Genomic DNA, 21,599 nt, shown 5'->3' with positions numbered 1-21,599 from the left:
TGTGTGTGTGTGTGTGTGTGTGTGTGTGTGTGTGTGTGTGTGTTTCATGCTCATGGGTGCACCAGTGCAGGTGCATGTGCGTGTGAAGGCCAGAGCCAACGTTGTGTCTTTCTCAATTACTTCTCCACTTTATTTTTTGAGACAGGCTCTCTCACAGAACCTGGATCTGTCACTGATTCAGCTAGACAGGCTGGCAGTTAGTGCCAGGCATCTCCTATCTCTGCCTCCTCAGCAGTGGGATTCAGGTATGTACCACACTCCACTTTTTTGTGGGTTCTGGGCATCAAATTCAGGTCACAATGCTTGTGTGACAAGCACTTTATTAACTGAGCCATTTCTCCACCTTCTACTAAGAAAATGTTTAAGATTTAATCCTGGTTTCTCCAATCTCTTTCTTGGGGCTAGCAAATTCTAACAGCAAGAACAGTTGATTTCTTTCTGAGCACTTAATTTACCATACCAGGCACTAATCCCAGTGCCTTTGGTTACAGGTTAAGTGACTTGTAAGCGGCTGGTGGCTGGGTGAGGGGTCTAGGGAAAGCAGCCTGGGATCAGAGTTCATGCCCTTAAACACCAGGCCTGATTATACTTTCTTTTCACCTTGAGGGCCAATGTTTTAACATACTAGACACAGGAAATTCTGTGCCCTATAATTTACTGGTGAGACCATACCCAACAAAAGACATCCAAATTCAAGTTTAAAAACATCTTTTTTTCTATGCATATTTTATTGATTTTTGTGCATTTTATACAAAACATCTTAATTATCTTTATGCTCCCTCCCCCATCCACACTCCCATATAGCACCCCCCACCAGATTTCGTGCATTCAGCAATATGTTAAGACCTATGAGTTAAGTTAGTGCACCCAGATGACCCTCAGTGCAAGTTCATCCACTGAGTCTAGTCAGCCTATGTAGAGTCTCTCCCTTAATGAAGATTGGCTTACACTCATCCAGCAGTAATCAACTGCCCAGCAATTTTTCATCTAAGGTTAATACTTGTTACCCATTTCATCATTTTCTATCAGTTGTCTGATAGAAAAACATCATTTTTGCCAAACAAAATTATCAAGTGTATAAATTAGGAATCAGAACAAAGGATGGGCTGCAAGCTTTCAACCTTTGCCCACAGTCAAAACACCTGAATAAATACAGAATCTAGAGTTTCCCACTCCATTTCTCTCCAAAGATCAAAAGTCAAGGAAGAGATGTGCAGTCTGACATTTCAAGCTTTTAATGGTTCAGACTGAACTACATTCCTGCAAATGCCCACGTCCTCCTACCAGTGGTCTTTCTGGTGTTTCTAACCCCATTGTTCAAACTATTAAATTTAGCTTTGGCTTCCGTGTTTTCCTTTGATCCTAAATCAAATTTCTTTTTAGCGTGTGTCAACCATGTCTTCTCTAAATTGTAATAGACTTAGTTCAGTCTTAGTATTCACACCTAAACTAACCTTTAAAACACACTACTCCCATTCTCTGTCCTTCTCTAAAATCCAATTTATCCAATTTGCATTGGATTAAGCAATCTTTTACTCCACTCCTCTGCTTTGAGACTTCAGCTGTTTTTCCTGCTAAATATAAGGTATGTATAAGGTACTCTCTGGTAGCAATAAAGTCTGAAAGAATATATGTGTGTAGGAATGAGAGGACATGAGAAAACTCATTAGAAGTGAAGCTCAGGTTGTCTCCAAGCCTCTTCCTGCTTCCTCCCCTCATCTCTGTCTCCTCACGCCTTGGCCACATTGTACCCTCCTCTCTTCAACAGCTAGGGACCTATTCATGGCCTAAACCTATTCCAGGCTATGACTGATCACTTGACTTCCCAGGTTCAGTTTTACAACTTGAAAGTTATGTTGACCCATTTGTCCCTAATTTCCACCCAGTTAATTTAAGAGGAAACCTGCATCTTGCCCTATTTTCTTCTTTTTCTCTCTCTCTCCCTACTCTCTGTTCTCTCCCTGTCTTCCTTTTTTCTTTTTTTCTTTTTTGAAATACAGTCTTGCTATGTAGTCCTAGCTGGCCTATGTTGAACAATCTATTCTCATGACAATCCTTGTGCCTCTTCCTCCTGAGTGCTGGGATTACAGATGTGCATCATACCCAGCCTTCTTATGTTTCTTTATGATAAGGAACACTTTTTTCTTCTTGAAGTGGAGCATTTAGAAGTGGGTATTTCTAGCTTTTCTCTGTCCCTCAACTGTCCATTGCCATGGGAGGTCCAATGGTCTGTCTCATTGGTAGGACTGGCTTCCCTGGGTCATCTTATCATCAGGAGGTGTTACTGGGCTCCCCAAAATGTATGCAAAGTCTCTTCCTCCTTCCTCTTCCTTTCCTCTTCATCCACCCCTTGTCCTTCTGTCTGATTTCCAGCCTTCCTCCTCAACTTCCTTACCCTGTCTTCTGTTCACTACCTTGTTCTCCCTTTTCCCTTCAACTGCACTTAGGGAAGTTAGTTCACTTTATATCCAACTTCTATGACATCAACAAATCAACACAGCAAGTTCAGCTTCCATTCTAGTTCCTTCTTTCTAGCTGTATCTGAGTATATCACATCTACTCTTCCTCTAGAGTTCCAAATCCTCACTTCAGGCAAAGAAATGTTCTCGCTGGCTTGAGATGTGAGGAGCTGTATAATCCACATCATAAACAGCCTGGCACTTGGAGAACTATTGGACCTTCACAGTAAAATGTAATCTCATTGCATCTACTCTGAATTTGCTAGAATATAGAGCAAAGCATTTGATTTTTCTCCCTTGCTTCCAACACAGTCCCTATGCCAGCTAGTCTTAAGATGGCCTCAAGGCATAGGAGGAGTCCAAGTCATATGATCTGGTGGCTGGGGTGACACTACCTTCTCCCTTCTCGCTTGCCAGACTCAACTGGGTTTTGCCTCATGACCTTCCATGCTTATAACAACCTTTTTTCTCTCAAAATGATGTGCCACTGGGGACAAAAAGGAGGCAGTTGCCCACCTAATGAGTACTATTTATCATCAGATTTCACATGTACAATTATCATTGTAAAATAATATGTTTGTATAATCTACAACTTTGGTTGTTTTTTGTTTGTTTGTTGTTTGTTTATTTTTGAGACAGGATCTCACGATGTAGCCCAGATTTGTCTTGAACTTGTGATCCCCCTGTTTTTACCTTTCTATTGCTGAGAATACAAACATGTGTCACCAGGCCTGCCTAATCTATAGCTTTCTTGATTTGCCATTCAAGACCTTCCACAATCCCTACCCTGATTGCTGAACTCCAAGACTCTTACATTTCAACTAAGCCTGCCTCCTTGGTATTTGCCTCATTTCTCTGGACACATCATCAAACATACTTGTGACTTGCCCAAGGTTTGCAGCTGGACAGGCTCCATGTGTGTGCAGATGAAAACATGAACAGTGGAGCTGAGTAAGCTAGTGTGAGGCCTCATTTACCACCTAGAGTAGGGCCTTGTCTTTGTTTTATGTTGCTATGACAAAACCTCAGACAAACTAGGTTTACTCATAGTTCTGGATTCCAGGTAGTCTAGCATCTGGGTGCCAGCACCTGGTTAGGGCCCCCTGACTTCACATGGCAAGCTGTAGAAGGAAAAGCTGACCAAAGAATCCTCTTTTAAAAGGGCTCCCACTGACAAAGGAGCAGTTTCATGTCCTGATCACCTTTCACAGGCCCCTTCCTCTTTCACTAGCATATCAACAGGGGGCAGGCACCATAGGGCCCAATCCAGCCATTTGTCTTCTCTGTGCTTCTGTTTTGTCATGAAAATGGAGTTTGTACCAGTATCTACTTCCTGAGGTTATTTTAAGTTTAAATTAAGCAGCACATTAAAGAATTTACTTAGTCTGCCTTATATACAATAAGCACGTAATCTTAAACACCATCATCTTCACCTTCATAGGTGATCCTACTTTTAGATTTGAAAGTTGCTAAGATAGTTTTTTATATATTGTCTTCCAGGAAGAAATTCTTAATGTATGGTAGAAATCTTTCCTCATCATTTGTCCTCTCATCCAAGATGTGTCTAATGGTGTGAAAGCGAGCATTCTTTTCCCACCGAGTACCATTTTTTTCTTTCATCACACTGACTAAAGACATCTTATTTTATATTAATAATCTTTTCTCATAAGTCCCAGTTGTATATGATGTAAGTTCTGAAAGCAACATAGCTGATATTTGACCTCCATCCTAGAAATAGATATATCCTGAATTCTTTAAACAAAAGGAAAGCTGTGATTTGAGAATAAGAAAAATACCCCTGGGCCAGAGAGATGGCTCCAGTTAAGAGTGCTTGATGCTGTTTCAGAGGACCTGGGTTTGGTTCCCAGCACAATCGTCTGTAATTGCCATTTCCAGGGAATCCTATGCCCTCTTCTTATCCTCCTTCAGGCATGTACATGGTACACGTACATGCAGGCAAAACACTTATACAAACAAAATGAAAATTTTAAAATCTTTTTAAAAAAAGAAGATAAGAAGGAAAATAATACCCCTGATGAAAATGTAGTAGCATTATATATTATACTGAGACTCAGACCCTTCCACATGCTTCCTCACTGATTACCACATGAAGAGGAAGAGTCCCTTTATTTCTAGGTCCAGAAGAGGGCACTGAGGTACTCCAACAGTGGTCAGCATTGTTGGCTTACCTGTTGTTTTCATACAGACTGCAAGCTAAGAATGGTTTCGTATAAATGGTTAAGGAGAATATCAAAACAGAGTGGTACTTCATGATACAAATCCAAGTTTTTGTTGATGGAATCTTATTAGAGGACAACCATATCCAATCTGTAAATACTGCCTTTAGCTTCTTTCATACTACAAAAGCTACAGTTGAATGCTGAAAGTATTTGCTGACTCTTTATAGAAAAATTTGGCTAAACCCTCTTCTCAGAGGTTAAATAACTTCCCCAAATAACACAGCTTGTAGGGCAAACTTTGACTATCTCAAAGAACAGTTTCATGACTCTTTTGTAGAAAGAAAAAAAAGGGGGAATTTTGTATGCTTTTGAAATCATTTTTGCGACTGCCAAGCTTTGTAGTTTCAATTTTGGTCATGAAAAGTTTCAATTATGGATGTTCAGAGAGTACCTGCCCCATCTGCAGATACATTCTTGGTGCAGTTGGCAGGAGCAACTTCTATCACAACTAACAATGTCATGCTTCTATCCCACTGAAGTGTGTCACCTGTTGGAAACTCACCCTCCTGACAGTGCCACACTGAGACTTGCTCTTAACCTGTGTCCTCCATTGTTTTCATCAGGAGCATCACACCCCTCCCGTGACTAAGGACAATCCAAATAACATATTGTCGGGGGAGAAAAGAAAGATCTCCTCACAAGTTAAAGGTGATGTCTCCTTAAAACCTTTTTGATGAGCCAGGCATGGTAGAATTGCCTGGGAGGCAGAGGTAGGCAGAGCTCTGTGAGATTGAGGCCAGCCTGGTCTACATAGGGAATTCCAGGCTAGCTGTGGTTACAAGGGAGAGACCCTGTCTCAAAAAAACCAAAATAAAAGAAATGGTTTTTGACATTGAGTAACAATACTTTTTCTGTGTGTTCCATATACAATGAATGCTTTAAAAACTCAAATACCACTTCTGCTATAAAACAGTTTCCTTGTACCATGAGCTCACAATAACCTGGAAGACAGCCATGTTATAGGAAGTAACTTGCCCAGAGGATTTAAACAGGGGCAAGATGGCCTATTTGGGCAGTTTCCTAAATATTATTTTGTTGGTTGGTGATAGCCATTATTATTTTCTTTGTGAGTTGTCAGAAAACTAAATATATCTATATCCAGATATAAATATATTCATATATGCAAAGATCCAGGTCATTTTTGAACCCCTTAAATTTTGAAATAAGAGTTAGTGTTGATAGTCAAGAATTAAATAAGTGATTTCTAGCTAAAACACATATTTGACATCTTCCCCACTATTGCACAGATACTAAGATCAATTATCCATTACCCATTAGGATGACATATGCTATGACAGCTCATATATATGATAGTAATTAATAAATGTATCAAGGAGAGAGACAAAATACACTACAGCAAGAAAGCCACTAACAGAAACAATTGTAAGGTAGTTTATTTCGTTATTATTATCATTGTTATTTATTAAAGACTTGGAAATACACTGGACCCAGTTCTCCACTAGACTCTCAGGGACCCTCAAACAAGGTGTAATTAGTCTAGAATAGAGGGTGAGTAGGCAGAAATGCTCTACTTGTCTTGATTACATTTTGTACTAGGCAGGTACTAGAGACCACTGAATTTTCTAACAGCAATTTGTAATTTATCTTGCCACTGCAGATTTTGGACATTTTTTTCAAAATCTTAATCTTGAAATTATTTAAGATTTATAGAAATTGCAAAACTTTCCTTATACCCCTCACCCAGATTCCCCCAAATTACATTTTTATATCTTCATCATTTTTGTGGACAGATACAGAGACAGATAAGTAGGTAGAAATAATTTTGTTTTCTTTACTACTTGAGAGTAAGTTAAAGACATGACGCTCAGTTACCATTCAGTACTTCAGTGTGTATTGCCAAAAACCAAGGTCATTCTCCTACACAACCACAACATAGATATCAAAAATCAGGAAACTAGCTCAGGTCTACAGATATCATTCAAATTTCACCAGTGGTCTAGGGACGTACAGTGACAGAGCACTTGATAGCATACATGAGATCCTAGATATGATTCTTTGTATTGCAAAAATAATGAATGAATAATTGCCAATTGGTAAAAAGTATCTCAGGATATGATTCCATCCAGAGTCACAAACCACATTCAGTTTTCATCTCTTTTTAGCTACCTTTAGTTTGGAATCGCCAACGTGATGACCTGAATGCTTTGGAAGGAGCCAGGCCTTTGTCTTGAAGAATATATCTCTATTTATAGCTTCTGATATTTCAATATGATTAATTCACACTGTGTGCTGAGAATTCACATTGATATTTTACCTGTTCTCAATGTATTATATCAGAGGGACATGACATCTCTTCGTTCAGCTGTAGGTGATAATGACCTTGTACATTTGCTTAGGGCAGGATCCATTGTTCTTTTCCACTGCACAATTTTTAGATTTGTCTCCTTGTCATTAATAAAAATCTTATATGCATCTACGTTGTGACTATGTAATAGCCCCTTTCTCATCAGACTTTCAACCAGTAGTTTTGTCAAACCTGGTTCTTTCACAAAACAATTATAATGGAGGTTGCCAAAGTTTATTTCTAATTGTAGCATGTCTTCCACGTTTATTACTATACTGAAGAGTATGTTCCTTCTTGTTTACTCGGTTATTTATCTATTTATTTATGCCAGAATAATACACTCATGAGTCCTTTTTTTCTTTGAAATTTTAAACTAGAACTTTCATTATTTATTTTTACCACAAACAGTGGGAGTTTCACATCCAAGGAAAGGGAATTGGCCCTGACTTTGGCACACCTGAGTGTAAAACTTATAGATCATAGACACTCTAATGAGATACGATTTCTCTGTGCCCAGCTCAAATGTGTTATGTAAGAGGGATGAGGTTTTTCATTTGCAAATAGAAGTCAAAAATACCAAAGGTGGGGGTAGTGGGGAGAGTGGTAGGTGAGGGTGGAGATGGGGGAGGACATCGGAAAATAATCAAAATTCAGTGTATGGAATTCTTGAATCAATGAAATTTCTCTTAAACTTACAAAAAGAACTAATTGTCAACCAATAAACTAGAACAGCATCAATGCTCTTGAATCTACCTATATTCTCCTTACTTAAGTCCCCACCCCAATTCCCCTAGAGTAATCCCCTATTATGGATCTTGTCTATATTTTAATATCTTTCTGCATTAAATATATGCATATTTTAAAAAGAAAACAGGAGCTGGAGAGACGGTTCAGTGCTTACGAGCACTGGCTACTCTTGCAGAGGACACAGGTTTGGTTCCCAGCACCCACATGGTGACTAACAACCATATATAACTCCAGCTCAAGGGGGATCAGATGCCAACTTCTGACCTCCATGGGCATTACATAACATAGGTGCACTTACACACATGTAAGCAATACACTCATACACATAAAATTAAAATAAAAAAAACAATAACCACAAAACCCCGTGGACAGAGCTATGCACTTACAGATGAGTAAGATGAGATGAGAAAGTTATACAGTGAAAACAATCTCCACTTTTCCAAAGTCCAGCAGTGGGCAGGAGATATACCATGCCTCTGAAAGAAGTGTTCTTAAAATAGAGAATATTGCTTTAGCCTAAGGACAGAAAAAGGAAAAAGAACAAGAGTATAAGAACTGCCTTTGCAAGGCAGAGAGTCCTACCTACCTGGGATTCAGAAAACAAGAATGGGCGAAGGAACAGAGGAGACATGAAGGGAACAGCTGTTAGGAGGAGCTTCATGCTCAGGCTAAATAGCCTTGACTTTTTAGTGGAATCTGAGAGCAGGGGAAAGAGTAAGTTCTGAGGAGTTTAAAGAGTTGAACTGATTTTGAACAGTGGCCACAAAGCCATATGTTTATGCCTAAGAATAAAAAGGCAGAATTCATATATATTTAGTTAGTTAGTTAGTTGTTAGTTAATTAAACTGTCAACTTGACAACAGCCTAGAGTCACCCGAGAAGGGAGTCTCAGTTGAGGGATTTCCCAGATTAGGTAGTCCTGCAGGGCATATCTGTAGAGGATTGTCTTGATTATTAATTGATGCAGGAGAGCCTGGTGTACTGCAGGAAGCACCATCCCTGGGCAGGTAGTCCTGGGCTATATGGGAAAAACAAGACTCCTGGGTACTCATTACTCAGGAGGCAGAGGTAGGCAGATAATCTCTGAGTTTGAGGTCAGCCTGGTCTACAATAGTGAGTTCCAGCCCATACAGGGCTATATAATGAGACCCTTTCTAAAAAGAATGAGTAAAAGGAGGAGGAGGAGGAAGTAGAAGAGGACAAGGGGGGAGGAAAGGAAGCCAGAGAGAATGACATTCTTCCATGATTTCTGCTTCAAGTTCCTGTTTGAGTTCCTCCCCTAACTTCTCTCTGTAGTCTGGATTTATGAGTCAATATATCCTTTCCTCCCCTAAGTTGCATTTAGTCAGTGTTACAACATACCAACAAAATGAAACTATATCAATATGAAGACTTAAAAACTTAATTAGGATTATATCATGGTAATGATAGCTGAGCACACTGAAAATTCAAATTGTTTTTTAAATTTTATTTATTTGTTTTTAGTTTATATAAAGAGTGTTATGCCTGCATGTATGCCCATGTCATGCAGTACCAGAGAGAATCAGCAGAGAGAATCAGCTTCCCTGGAACTGGAGTTATGGATGGTAGTTAGCTGCCATGTTGGTGCTGGGACTCAAATCCAGGTCTTCCATAAGAGCAGCCAGTGCTCTTAACTGCTGAACCATCTCTCCAAGCCCACAACTCAGTTTCTTCAGATAGATCAGAATAGAGAAACAGAAATAAATAGGTGTACTCAAATGCCTGTGGCGGGTAGACAGGCAGATTCTTTGGTGTGTGTTATAGGAGATAGGGAAGGAAGGATTAAGCAGGCAGAATTTTGAAACGTCAGGCATTGCTGTAAAGTTGGCTTGTCTGACTGGAGTCATCAAACTTATATCACTTATTAATAAACATTTCTGTCTGAAAGAAAGGGCCATGTCAGTGCTCTCATTGTGCTTAGTCACTGGCTTTGCTTCTGTGGCTGCCACAGTGACAAATGATGAATCTGAATTTTGTAAGATCAACTCACCTGAAAGAGTCTTCACTGACTGCCCCAAAAGTGTTGGCTGGGGAAGACTTGTTCATTAATCTCTAGTCTGTGGCAACACTGAGCTAGAAATTGGATGCATATACAGAGACTCAGGAGCCAAGGAAAGCTGTAGTTCTGGGTCTAAGTAAAAGAAGTGTGACCTAGATCAAATCTAGATGAATCAATTTTTAGCAATTCTGAGGACCGAACATAAGTAGGGAGGCAGGGGTCCAGCAGGAAGCAAGCCATGTGAAAGTGCCTGGTCAGGTGGCAAATTTTACTTCTTTGTATAAATTATACTATTATTATTATTTATTATAACAATTCTTGTATTAACCCCAGGATATCATGCATGTTAAACACATGTTCTCACCGAGCCACATCTATTCTAAGAAAGTATCACTTGTTAATTAAATTTTATTTTTGGTCCTTTTGAGACAGTGTCTCCCTGTAGCCCCAACTAGCCTGCAACTCCCTATGTAGACCAGGCTGGCCTTGAACTCACAGAGATGTGCCTGCCTCTGCCTCCCGAGTGCTGGCATTAAAGGCGTGTGCCACCATGCCTAGAGTTGAGTTAATTTTTTTTTTTTTTTGATCTTTTTGAGACAGGGTCTCCCTGTAGCCTGAGCTGTCCTAAGCTCACTATGTAGACCAGGCTGGCCTTGAACTCACAGAGATCCTCCTACCTCTGCCTCCCAAGTGCTGGGACTACAGGCGTGCACCACCACACCTGGCAAGTTAAATATTTTAATGATTAATGAAGAGGATTGAGGCTTCATTTAGGTGGGAAAGTTTAGTCTTCAATATGACTGAATAAAACTCCTTTGTGTACATGTGCACATTTTCTTTATCCATTCACCTGAATTTAAGTATCAAAGGTCATTTTGGAGGACAAATAAGAAAACCAAGAAGTCAAAACCTTTTTTTTCCCCTGCATTTCTCACCTAAAGGAAACTTGTTTTGTTAATCCGTCACCTCTAGCATGCACCTTTGTGCCCAAAATAGATGTCTCTACTTTGAAAGCTGCTAACTAGAAAAATCTAAGAGCATCAAGTTCTGTAATAAAATATTTAATTCTATGACACATTCTTAGACTATTCCTATAAAGATAATTTCCATTTACAGGGCTTCAGCAAAGAGAAAAATAAAAGAGAGAAATTGGACCTAGCCAATTGCCAAGTTTTCGAAATTGTGAGGTTGCCTAAATGAGGCGTAAGAAGAGACACATTCCATTTTCATATCAGGCATCCAGAATGTGTGTGACGACATTGAGAGTTCAGTGACCAGCAGCAGCCTCCTAGGTCAGAACAGTCCTGACTATATATCACTTTAAGGTATGAGCAGGTTGGTAGAACAAAGAGAGTTCCATTCTTAGCTTATGGTATGTCATTGTAGAAGAAATTCTATGCTTTCCTAACTTGATGCTAGGCTCCACAAAGCATTGCCCTGAGCTCAGTTGTTCTGGTGTACAGTATCTATATGTTCAATAACTTTGAACAGCTCCTGTGCGACTCTGTCCCTTTGTGATCTGAACCTATGTCACCCTGTGCCAACTCTGCAGAGTTATGTGCAAAGAGGCAATGTTCTAACAATCATTTCTCCAATCACTTTCCCAGGAGTTACATTTTTATGTTTTTAACAAGTGAGTTCAAATTTATTTGGAACTTTTCATTTGGAAAACACCTAATTTTTATTTAGGATATTCAATTTTAAAGTTTTGAAAATTAAAAAACTTTCAGAGGTGGGCTACATATCATTTGAGCATAAAACAATATAACGATGACAATATTGCTTCACATCTGTTTCAAAATGTTTTTTCAAAAAAGATGCTCTTTTTTCACTCTTCCCCCCCAATATCACCTATATGATATAGATCAGACTTTTAGATATATAGATGATATAGATCAGATTTTTAAATATATATAAAAATAGATGCTACCATTAGATAGGTTTTAATCTAGTTTACTCTCTATTGCTGTGATAAAAGACTGATGAAAACCACCTTGGGGACGAAAGGGTTTATTTCATCTTATATCTCCCAAGTGATGGTCCATCTTTGAGGGAGGTCAGAGTAGGAACTCAGAGCAGGAACCTGGAGGCAGGAACTGAAGCACAGACCATGGGGGACCACTGCTTACCGGTTTGTTCCTCTGTCTTGTGCCCAGTCTGTTTTCTTATACAACCCAGGACTACCTGTCCAGCAGCACCCTCCATACCACTCAACAATTAAGAAAATGCTTCATAGATATGACCACAGGCCAATCAGAGAGGCAGTTTTCCAATTGGGGTTTCCCTTTTCCAGCTGTGTCAAGTTGGCAACTGAAGCTATCCAGCATAATTAGATGCAATTGTTTTAAACTATTTAAGTGTCCCCAAAAATCTTGTGCTGAGAGAAAAGAAAGGCTATCTCAGCCATATTATTTTCATTTATGTGTGCTTTCTATATCATTTTATCTTTGACCTGAGATTTCTTTACAGGAATATATTTCAAGCCACTTGTCCAACTTACGAGGACTGGTTTAGTTAAAATCTAAGTGATATTTATTAAGATACAGCTTCCCTTGTGACCTTATCCATGTGTGACAGGTGGCAGAACCAAGAGACCTCCAGTGTGAACACAGTGTGACCCTGTTCCAGCTCTATGTGGGGTTGTTAATGTTCAAAGATTGAAAAAAAGCAATTAATTTCCCCTCCCCTTTGCACAGGCTACTAGACCTGACAAGCCATCTAACAAAGGCATTAGAATACCAGGGTCAATCTCCATACTAAATAGTTGCATAGCTCTTTTTCTCCTCGTTATTCTGTGGATCCAGCTTCATCCTGGAGTTATTGTGGATCCAGTAGTGCTACTAAAAAGATTCCAATGAAGAGACATTATGGAGACATTTGAATCCTTCAAATTCATTACAGGGAGGTAATGTTAAGACACACAAATCCAATAGTTCAAATATTGCTATTATCTCACAACATATTGTTGTATCATTTTACTAATGCAGGCTTTGTTTCTTCTGTCAAATTACAAACCCTCCTCTATGAGGAGCAGTGGTAAGGAATAAGGGCTTAAAGAGAAGGAAAAAGAAAATCCTGTCATACCACATCATCAGGATTTAGGATTTCTCATATGTTCCATATTTAGTTGTCATAGTGATGCACTGTTTATCTTTCCCTGTTATTTCATTATATGTTAGACTTCACTTACCATGTGGCATACAAAGAGCCTCTGAGTCTCCTCCAGGGGTGACTTTATGTGCTTCTAATGATTCTAGGTTCTTCTTGAAAGCTGTTAGGAATTGGGAGTTTTTAACTCTTTCCCAGGTTTCGGCACCAAAATGTTAGGGCTGGGAGTTGAAACAGCAGGTGAAAAAGAAAAGCAACCAACCTCAAAAATCCAATTTGGCATTTATTAGTCAATGAGGGGTGATTACTGACCAGCAGGAGTCTGCAGTAGTCACACTGGCAAAACAGCAGGGGAGCTTAAAGTACCTTTGTGTATGTAAATAGAGTCATGGGAGTTGGGTGTGGACAATGTGAATTTAGGGCCTCTATTTTTCTAGTAAGGATCTCAGAAAGACTTATTTGCAAAGCAGGGCCTGTTTGCAGAGACCACTTATGGTTGGGCTTATGGGGGCCCCAGATGGACTTGTTTGCAGAGCAAGAATTGATTTATGGTTTGGGGTTTATGGAGGTCTTACTTTAAAGGCCACTCACCTTGATCAGCAGGACCATTCCTGGATGATGTGCATATACTGGAATCTTTGGTTGCCACCATGTGACTGTGACTTGCTCCATCTTTAGTGGAACACAATGATAGCATCAAATGATAAAACTGAAAAGGGATATTCTTGGAAATTAGAAATGAATCACTGCAGGAAATGAATAGCATAAAAATGTTTCACACTGTGAGAAACTGAAGCATAATTTCTGTTGTGATATACAGAATGAGCAAAGCATGGGGGCATCTATAAAAAACACTAGAGGAAAATAGGTATCTGTGAAAAACAACTTTAAAAAAAAGCACACAGAGAACTCAAATTCCCCTTGTGTACAGAGTATAACTACCACAGTAAAGTCTCTGGGGTCAATAGAGAGATCCTATGTTTTAGTTTATATTGCAATGTAAGATTTCACCAGGCCTCATCCACCCTATGAAAGATCTCTCAGCAGGGCTAGTGGCCTCCTGCTTCATCAGTTCCCACCAACTACAGAGACCAGGAAGTTGAGCACACCTACAAAACCCATTACCAAATCAGTTAATTATATAAACTGGACAAGGAAGACAAACAATCCAGATTCAGTCCTCAGTCTAAAATACACATGTATTTCTAATGTCTTAACATAGTTCAATGAAACTTATGACTTGTACATGTGTGTGATTAATCACTCATATTGAATTACCGTCATATTGCCTTTGAAATAGAAACCTATCCTAGCATTTCAAGACGTGGCTATTCAGAGTCAAGAAAAGATTGAAAATAAAATGATAAGGCCCAGTGGTTGTCATTTAGCATTGTTTGACCTAAGAGTTACATTCCAGAAAGGATTTCTTAAAATATTTTATTATTTTTATTTTATGTATATGAGTGTATTTCCTGCATGTATGTGAGTGGACCTGTATCATGCAATGCCACGGAGGTCAGAAGAGGGCTTCAGATTCCCATGGAACTGGAGTTAAGGACACCATGTGGGTGCTGGGAATCGAACCCAGGTCCTCTGCAAAAGAAGTCAGTGCTCTTAACCACTGAGCCATCTCTCCAGCCCCCTCCAGAAGGGATTTTATAAATTTATATTAAACATATAATCTACTTGACAACAACTCAGAACTCTTTGATATCAAAATAATAACTTTTCCTTATTGGCTATATTACTTCCCTTGTTGCTGCAGCAAAGTACCTCTCCAAATCAATTTAAAGGAGAAAAATTTTATTCTGTCTTACAGTTAAAAGGAATCATTCATGAAGAGGAAGATGTGGAAAAAGTATAGTGACGAGAACAGGAGACCAGCTGGTCATACTGCATTCACACTCACGTTGCAGCAAGAGTGAACAGGAAGCAGGGTAGGTTATAAAGACCCAAGGTCTTCTCCAATGATCTATTTCCTCCAATGGGTCTACTGAGGAGCAATGAGGCTTCACTTCCTACAAGTTCCATAACCTTTCTAAATACCACCACCTGATGGGGCTGAAGGTTTAAACACATGAGTACATTTAACTACAACATAATAAACACAGCATTGGATAACTAATGTGGTTTGTTATACTCAGTCGGATTTTTTGTTAATTTTTGTTTACTTTTATTTTATGTGTATGAATATTTTGTCTGCATATATATAAGTGCACCACGTGCATGCAATGCCTGCAGAGGCCACAAGAGAGCATTGGTTCCCTGTAACTATAATTAAGACAGTTGTTAGCCACTATGTGGGTTCTGGGAACCAAACTCATGTTCTTTGCAAGAGCAGTCATGCTCTTAACCACTAGTCATTCCTCCAGCCCAGACTCAGTCTGTTTTATAGCCACTATCTCAATAATGTAAAGTCCTAGAGGGCAATGACTGCGCATTTTACTGAGTGATTTAAACTGGTACAGAATTATGGAAGCAGAAAATTTTTAATCATTGAGAATGCTTTTATCTGGAATTAAGGGAAAATTCATCTCACCTTGCTCAAACAACTCAAAATGCAGATCATTTTTATAACAAGTAGCCGAGAATTAGGAGTGACTAATTCAAGTGACTCACTCCCATTATCATCTTTCCCATGTGCCGCCCTTAGAATGCCAGCTTTGTCTGAGAGGCCACCCCTTCCCCATGGTTGAAAGACACATATGACTATTCTTGACCTCATGTGCTGATGTATGTGGCCATCATTTCCCATCCATCACTTTCTAGAGAGAAACATTTACCAAGATGCCCCTGCACTCTTTCTTTAGGAACAGAACAATATGGCTACTCCAAAATAACCACTGGCAAAGCATGTATGACCCAAAACTAACAAGATACAATCCTGAGGCTTATGAGGGAAAGATGGAAAACTATACCAGTTAAGAATAATTTGGGTAGGGGGACTGGAGAGATGACTCAGCAGTTAAGAGCTTGAGTTGCTCTTCCAGGGGACCTGGGTTCAATTCCTAGCACCCACATCAGGTGGCTCACAGCAGCCTGTATTCCAGGACTGCACAAACTTACACACAGACATATACATATATACATAATTTAAAAACTAATAAAATAAAATTTAAAAAATTAAAATTGGGGGCTGAAGAGATGGCTTAGCAGTTAAGAGCACTGGCTCATCTTGCAAAGGAACAAAGTTCAATTCCTAGCACTCACATGGCAGCTAACAGTCCTTAACTCCAGTTCCAGGAGAATTCAGCACCCTCTTCTGACCTCAATAGGCATTGCACAACACAGGTTCACTTATATACATACAGGCAATGTACTCATACACTTAAAAATAATAAATAAAATATTAAAAAAGAATCATATGGCTATTGTGTAATAGATATCCAAACTAACTGAGGCCTAAATAAGAAAAAAAATACCCTCATGAAAATATGTTACCTATTGCCAATAGATGACTTAAAATAACAAACCTTTGTTTAGCTTATGAATTTGGATAGAAATGGGGGACTCTTCTGGTCTTGACTGGACATACTCTGCATTACACAGACAGTGGTATTAGACTTACTGAAGATTGATGGGCTTCTTCATCTAAACTCTCCTATTGCGAGGTAGGCTGACTCAGCTCTATTCATACCTGAAGCAGATTAGGCTGGGATCATTCTCAGAGAAGGGTCCTAGAGAACAAGCAGAAACAGGCAGAGATTCCCATTACTGCATAACAAACCTCCCCAAATATTATTGGTCTGAGACAACTGCTTACTTAGTTTATAAGTTTGCAAGTCACTTGTTCACATGCAGCCAGGGAATAGTTGGGTAACTGCTTCTGAGGCTTGGCTCAGCTGGAAGAAGATTGAAAGAATGTTATGCAGGGTAAAGATGTGACAGGAGATCTGAACTCTGATACCCTTCTGAGAGATGGCAGTCCCTTATGGAAACTATCCCATAGGACAGAGCCAGGGTCTTTATCTCCTTATGGATGCTATGAGTATAAGTCCAATAGCATCATAGTAGTGTGTATGTGATGGAAAGGGCACTGGGTGGCTAATGTCTTTGCCTTCTCAGTCCTGTATGCCATCAACATTCAGTTTAGTTTAATGGGGAAAGGAAACCACTCTCATCTCAACTAAGCATCCTTGCCTAGTTTGGGCCCACAGCTGCTTTTATAAAGCCTACCCAATCTGGTTGAGAACCCACACAGTCTCTACAGACACCTCTCCACTCCATCTTCTTCAAGAGCACTTGTTTCTGGATTTGTAATTTGTTGGGTCTTAATAGTAATACTTTTGCTCTGCTCTATGTCCATGTGCAATTCACTTAGATTCCAAATTCCAGGAAACCAAGTAATGAGTCTGGGTGCTTTTCATATTAAATGTTCATATAAACAAATTATTGGGCATAGTTACATACTTCATAGATTAAATAAATAACCATAAAGAAGACTCTGAAATATGAGGATTGGATTTTTTTTACAAGAATAATTTCAACAAACCAGGATTCCTTTACATTTAATATCTTAAATTTTTTAATTGACTTATAATAATTATATATATACTGACATGCGAATTGTGATTCTTTATCTGGAATTGACAAACGTGGGTGGTTTTTTGTATCAATACCTGAAATTTTGTAATTTATTCAATTATTAATGCAAACAACAGACAAAAATGCATGGGACTTTCTTATCAATAAAATTACTGGCACTTTCATGTCATTTTAGAGTCACTATAGCAAAGGTAAAACAATGTTCACACCATGGTACACATCATGATCCTGAAACAGAAAGATTCACACAATACCACAAATCACATAGTTGAGAAACAGAATTAGGATCAGTCTGATTCCTTAATGACATAGCAAGCACATATTCTGGGTATTGTGAGAACTGCGTGTAAATTATTATTTTATGGACAATGATGGTTTTGATTTCTGGCATGAATGTGAGTTTTAAAATCCTTAAACATTCATATTTTTTAATTTGTTTTCATTAAATTTTGTTGTATTTCATAAAGAATACCTCAAACAAGGTGAATCATCTTTATAGTCCCATCTTCACCAGCACCCTCCCATAGCCCCTCCCCTCACTGGAACCCATATATTCTGTTCTGGGTGTTAAAGCCCATTGTGTCAAGTCAGTCCATCCACTCATGGTCTACTCAGATTCCTCTCATCTCTCTATTCAAACACCTATTATTTTCTTTCTTTTTTTATTAAGAGAGCATAGGATGAGGATTTATTTACAGAGGAGTGGGCACCCCCCAGTTATGGCTGCACTGGAAAGTCCACACTCAAATATAGATCCTGTGACTTCCTGACAGTTGCAGAAAATGGTGAGAGAGGTGCCTCCTGGCATTCTTGGCTTATATATACTCAGCCCCCCGCCACATGCAGCTAAGATCAACTGATTGGGTTGGAGAGGTAACTGACTCCCCCCTCAACTCCTTGATGAGTGTGGGAAGGAGGTGTGACTATGACTTGCCAGTATAGTGGTCGGAGGACACTTTCAGTTAACACTCTACACCTTCCTCCAGCTCTTACATTCTTTCCAACAACCTCTTCTGCAAAAGTCCCTGAGCCTTGGAGAGGGTGGTAGGTGTGGGATGATCTTCCTCCTATTGTGGCAAGGCACTGAACTTTTGGGTCTCTGCATTATCAATCTTCCATGGACTGATGGCCCATTTCAGTGGCGTTGTATCTACTATAAAAACACCAACAACAAAAAACAAGAACATCTAAGCTGTGGCTACTATAATAACTTAATCTATGGGTGTAATCACAAATACTTGGACAATACTTTAGCAGGTGCATCACATCCATCTAACAAAATAATTGCAGTAGCTTCCCACTGGAACTATATTCTCCCCTGCCACAGGGGGTTGGCCTGGTTTTCAGTACCAGATGTGTGTTCCACCCCTAGGTGCAGGCATTATAATCCAATCAAAAATTTCCTGGTTGTACATACACTAGATACTCCACTACTGAACTAGCAGGAGCATCTTGTTTGGTATGTTGATAGTACAACACTTGGATCCATCGTTAACAGAATTATAGGGGACAATTCTCCTCCAGTCATTCTGCATATCACCTTTTGGCACCATGAAAGCCATCCATTCAGTGGCAGGGAGTTTCCAGCTTAGTTCAAGCCTGTTTACTCCCTCTCCTGCACTCACATCAAGCAGTGCCTTCAGAAATAGGGTCCCTCTGTCCACTTCTGGTGTACAACCAACATTATTGGCAATGGGCTTTATTGTTTGAGGCCCTCTAGAGCCCCTCAGGCCAACAGCTCATAGAGGGGCAAACCAACTCTGGCACTGGAATTTTCATTTAACAACCATATTGCTTCTGGAAGGGCTTTCTTCCATCCCTGTAGGATTCCTTCTGTGCTTAAGGCTTTTTTTTTTTTTTCCCCTGTGTATCTGGAGAATTTTTTCCCCGTTATTCCTATAGTTCTTTGTATAGCCCTCCTTCCCCCCTTCCCCTTTACCGGCTTTTTGCATATTTCCCCCTTAGTAACACCTTTCTCCTACTAGTCTTCTCTCTCAAGTTCCTTCTTTCCCTTTAGGGAGGCAGGTATTTTTAAGTAAAAATTTGTCATTGGTTCATCTGGGCTTGGCCTTTTTATTGCTTCTACTGGTTTAAGGGCTTGAATGATGTGCTTCTGAAACTTGGGTTTTAATTCAAACAGTTCCTTCTCAGTACTCTTGACTTCCAGCTTGACTGGTTCAGGTAGGTTGCCACTATTATGCCTACCTTTTGTACAGCCTGCAATGCTTAAGAAGTAGGAAAAATCAATTCTTCTCTTACAGCAAGATCAACCCTTCAGTGCATCATGAAAGACAGGAATACCTGGGTGGTATGTGCCAGCATCATCCACAGTGACCTTGGGGTAGATGCGCAGCCATGGCTTCGGTTGTAACACAGCAGCACCATTCATTTTCCAGGTGAAGCCAACACCTTGTAGACCAAGACAAAGCAATCTGCACTCTCTGGTCACCAACACCAGGGTCACAGATCCAAATGCTGCTGTCTTCTGGAAACCACAGGTTGGGCTTCAGCACATTTTCTTATCTTTTAAAAAATCAAAACAAAATTACTCAAAAACCAAAGCATCTTGGAGGAACCTCTTGGTCTTGCTTATCTTGTGTTGCTCCTCAGACTTGTCCTTTGTCTCAAGTCTGGCCTTGTATTTCAGAGCTGGGTCTTTAAAGACAGCCTTATTGAGAGGTTTTGTCCCTGGGGATGTCCACAGACTACCTTGTGGGCATGAGTTACAAACTTTCACAAAAGACTTGATCTTTGACTTGGAGATTTTCTTCTTTCGCATGGTGGCTGTCAGTTTGTGGGGATAACAGTCAATTCCAGCCACTAGAGTATGGCTGTAGAAGCAATCTGAGGGGCCATGATCTATGTTCTTCACTATGATGACTTTCTGTCTGTAGTAGTGTCCAGCTAGGACCAGCACCATTTTCCAGGGCTTCCTGAACTTGCCCATTTTGGCAGCAACCAGCAGGCACCCAGCAGAAAAGCCAATGAGGCAATCTTTTTTTTTTGATTTAATAACAACATGATTAGAAGAAATATTTCATTACAGCTTTAACATATTCAGTAACAATTTCCAGAGCAAGGCTATATCTCTTTCAAAAGTGGCTGCAAATTTTTAGGTTCACAGTTAACACAGTTATACAATATTGAACTCAGTATAAACCCTGTAAGACATAAAATTGAGTGAGTTTTTAACCTTTAAAGATCTCCATTTCATTTTAAAATACACTTTTTCCTACATTTTTAATGCTACTAACACTTAGATGTTTGTACATGTGTCTTTAATCCTATGTGTCTGATTATTACTAGTCACAGTCGGTTACACTCGGATCCTTGGCACCTGAGTATGGATATAAAGTCATCAAGTAGATTTCAATGGTAATGTTTATCACCTCTACTAATTAACATGAATTTTTATGCTTCCTCCTCAAATATGTATCTTTTTAAATTTGTTGATTTTTTTTTTTTTGGTCTTTTTGAGACAGGGTCTCCCTGTAGCCCCAGCTGTCCTGGAACTCACTATATGGACCAGGCTGGCTTTGAACTCAAAGCGATCTGCCTGCCTCTACCTCCTGAGTGCTGGGATTAAAGGTGCGCACCACCACACCTGGCTTATTTGTTGATTTTTTTTTGTGTATATTATTCAGAACATCCCAAACAATCTTATTCATCTGTGTACCCACTTCCCAAATGGCACCCTCCCATAGCCCTCCCCAACCACCACCACTGGAGCCCATATGCTCTGTCATCCCTGTTACTGTCCACTGCGTTGTTGATGCCTCCAGCCATGCCCCAGTGCTTGTCCATCTGCTGAATCTAGTCAGCCTATCTAGAGAGCCTAGTTTTAGGAAGATCAGCTTTTCCTCATTTAACAGTAATCAGTTGTCAATATTCCTTTAGATAAGATTGGGGTCTGCTGTTCATTTTCACAGTTCTCTGCTGGGTTACTGTCTGGGCCTCTTTTGGGCTTCCCTGGCCAATAACTCAAAGGCATGTATCTCCCACCTGGCATTATTTCTTGTTATGTAGACTTTAACTCTACATATGGACTCTTAAAAATTATATTAACCCCATTAATCTTTGGTTATACTTTCCTTTTGGGTGTTTAAGACCCTACAATTGGTCCAGATAAGCCAATTTATTTTTACTCTTAACATCGTTTGAGAATCTATTCCTCA

The 21,599-nt window shown here is 39.6% G+C and overlaps 2 pseudogenes; both read right to left on the bottom strand.

Annotated features, from left to right (window-relative positions):
* Nucleotides 1-5,160, bottom strand: part of LOC103746964 — a 22,397-nt pseudogene extending 17,237 nt beyond the window's left edge.
* Nucleotides 5,161-19,969: 14,809 nt separating this feature from the next.
* On the bottom strand, nucleotides 19,970-20,371 carry LOC103746963 (annotated as a pseudogene).
* Between the last annotated feature and the right edge of the window lie 1,228 nt (nucleotides 20,372-21,599).

The sequence above is a fragment of the Nannospalax galili genome, unplaced genomic scaffold (assembly GCF_000622305.1).
Source record: "Nannospalax galili isolate Female #2095 unplaced genomic scaffold, S.galili_v1.0 scaffold64, whole genome shotgun sequence".
Taxonomy (NCBI): domain Eukaryota; kingdom Metazoa; phylum Chordata; class Mammalia; order Rodentia; family Spalacidae; genus Nannospalax; species Nannospalax galili.
The sequence above is the reverse complement of the archived record's forward strand: the minus strand, read 5'-3'. Positions and strand labels throughout refer to the sequence as shown.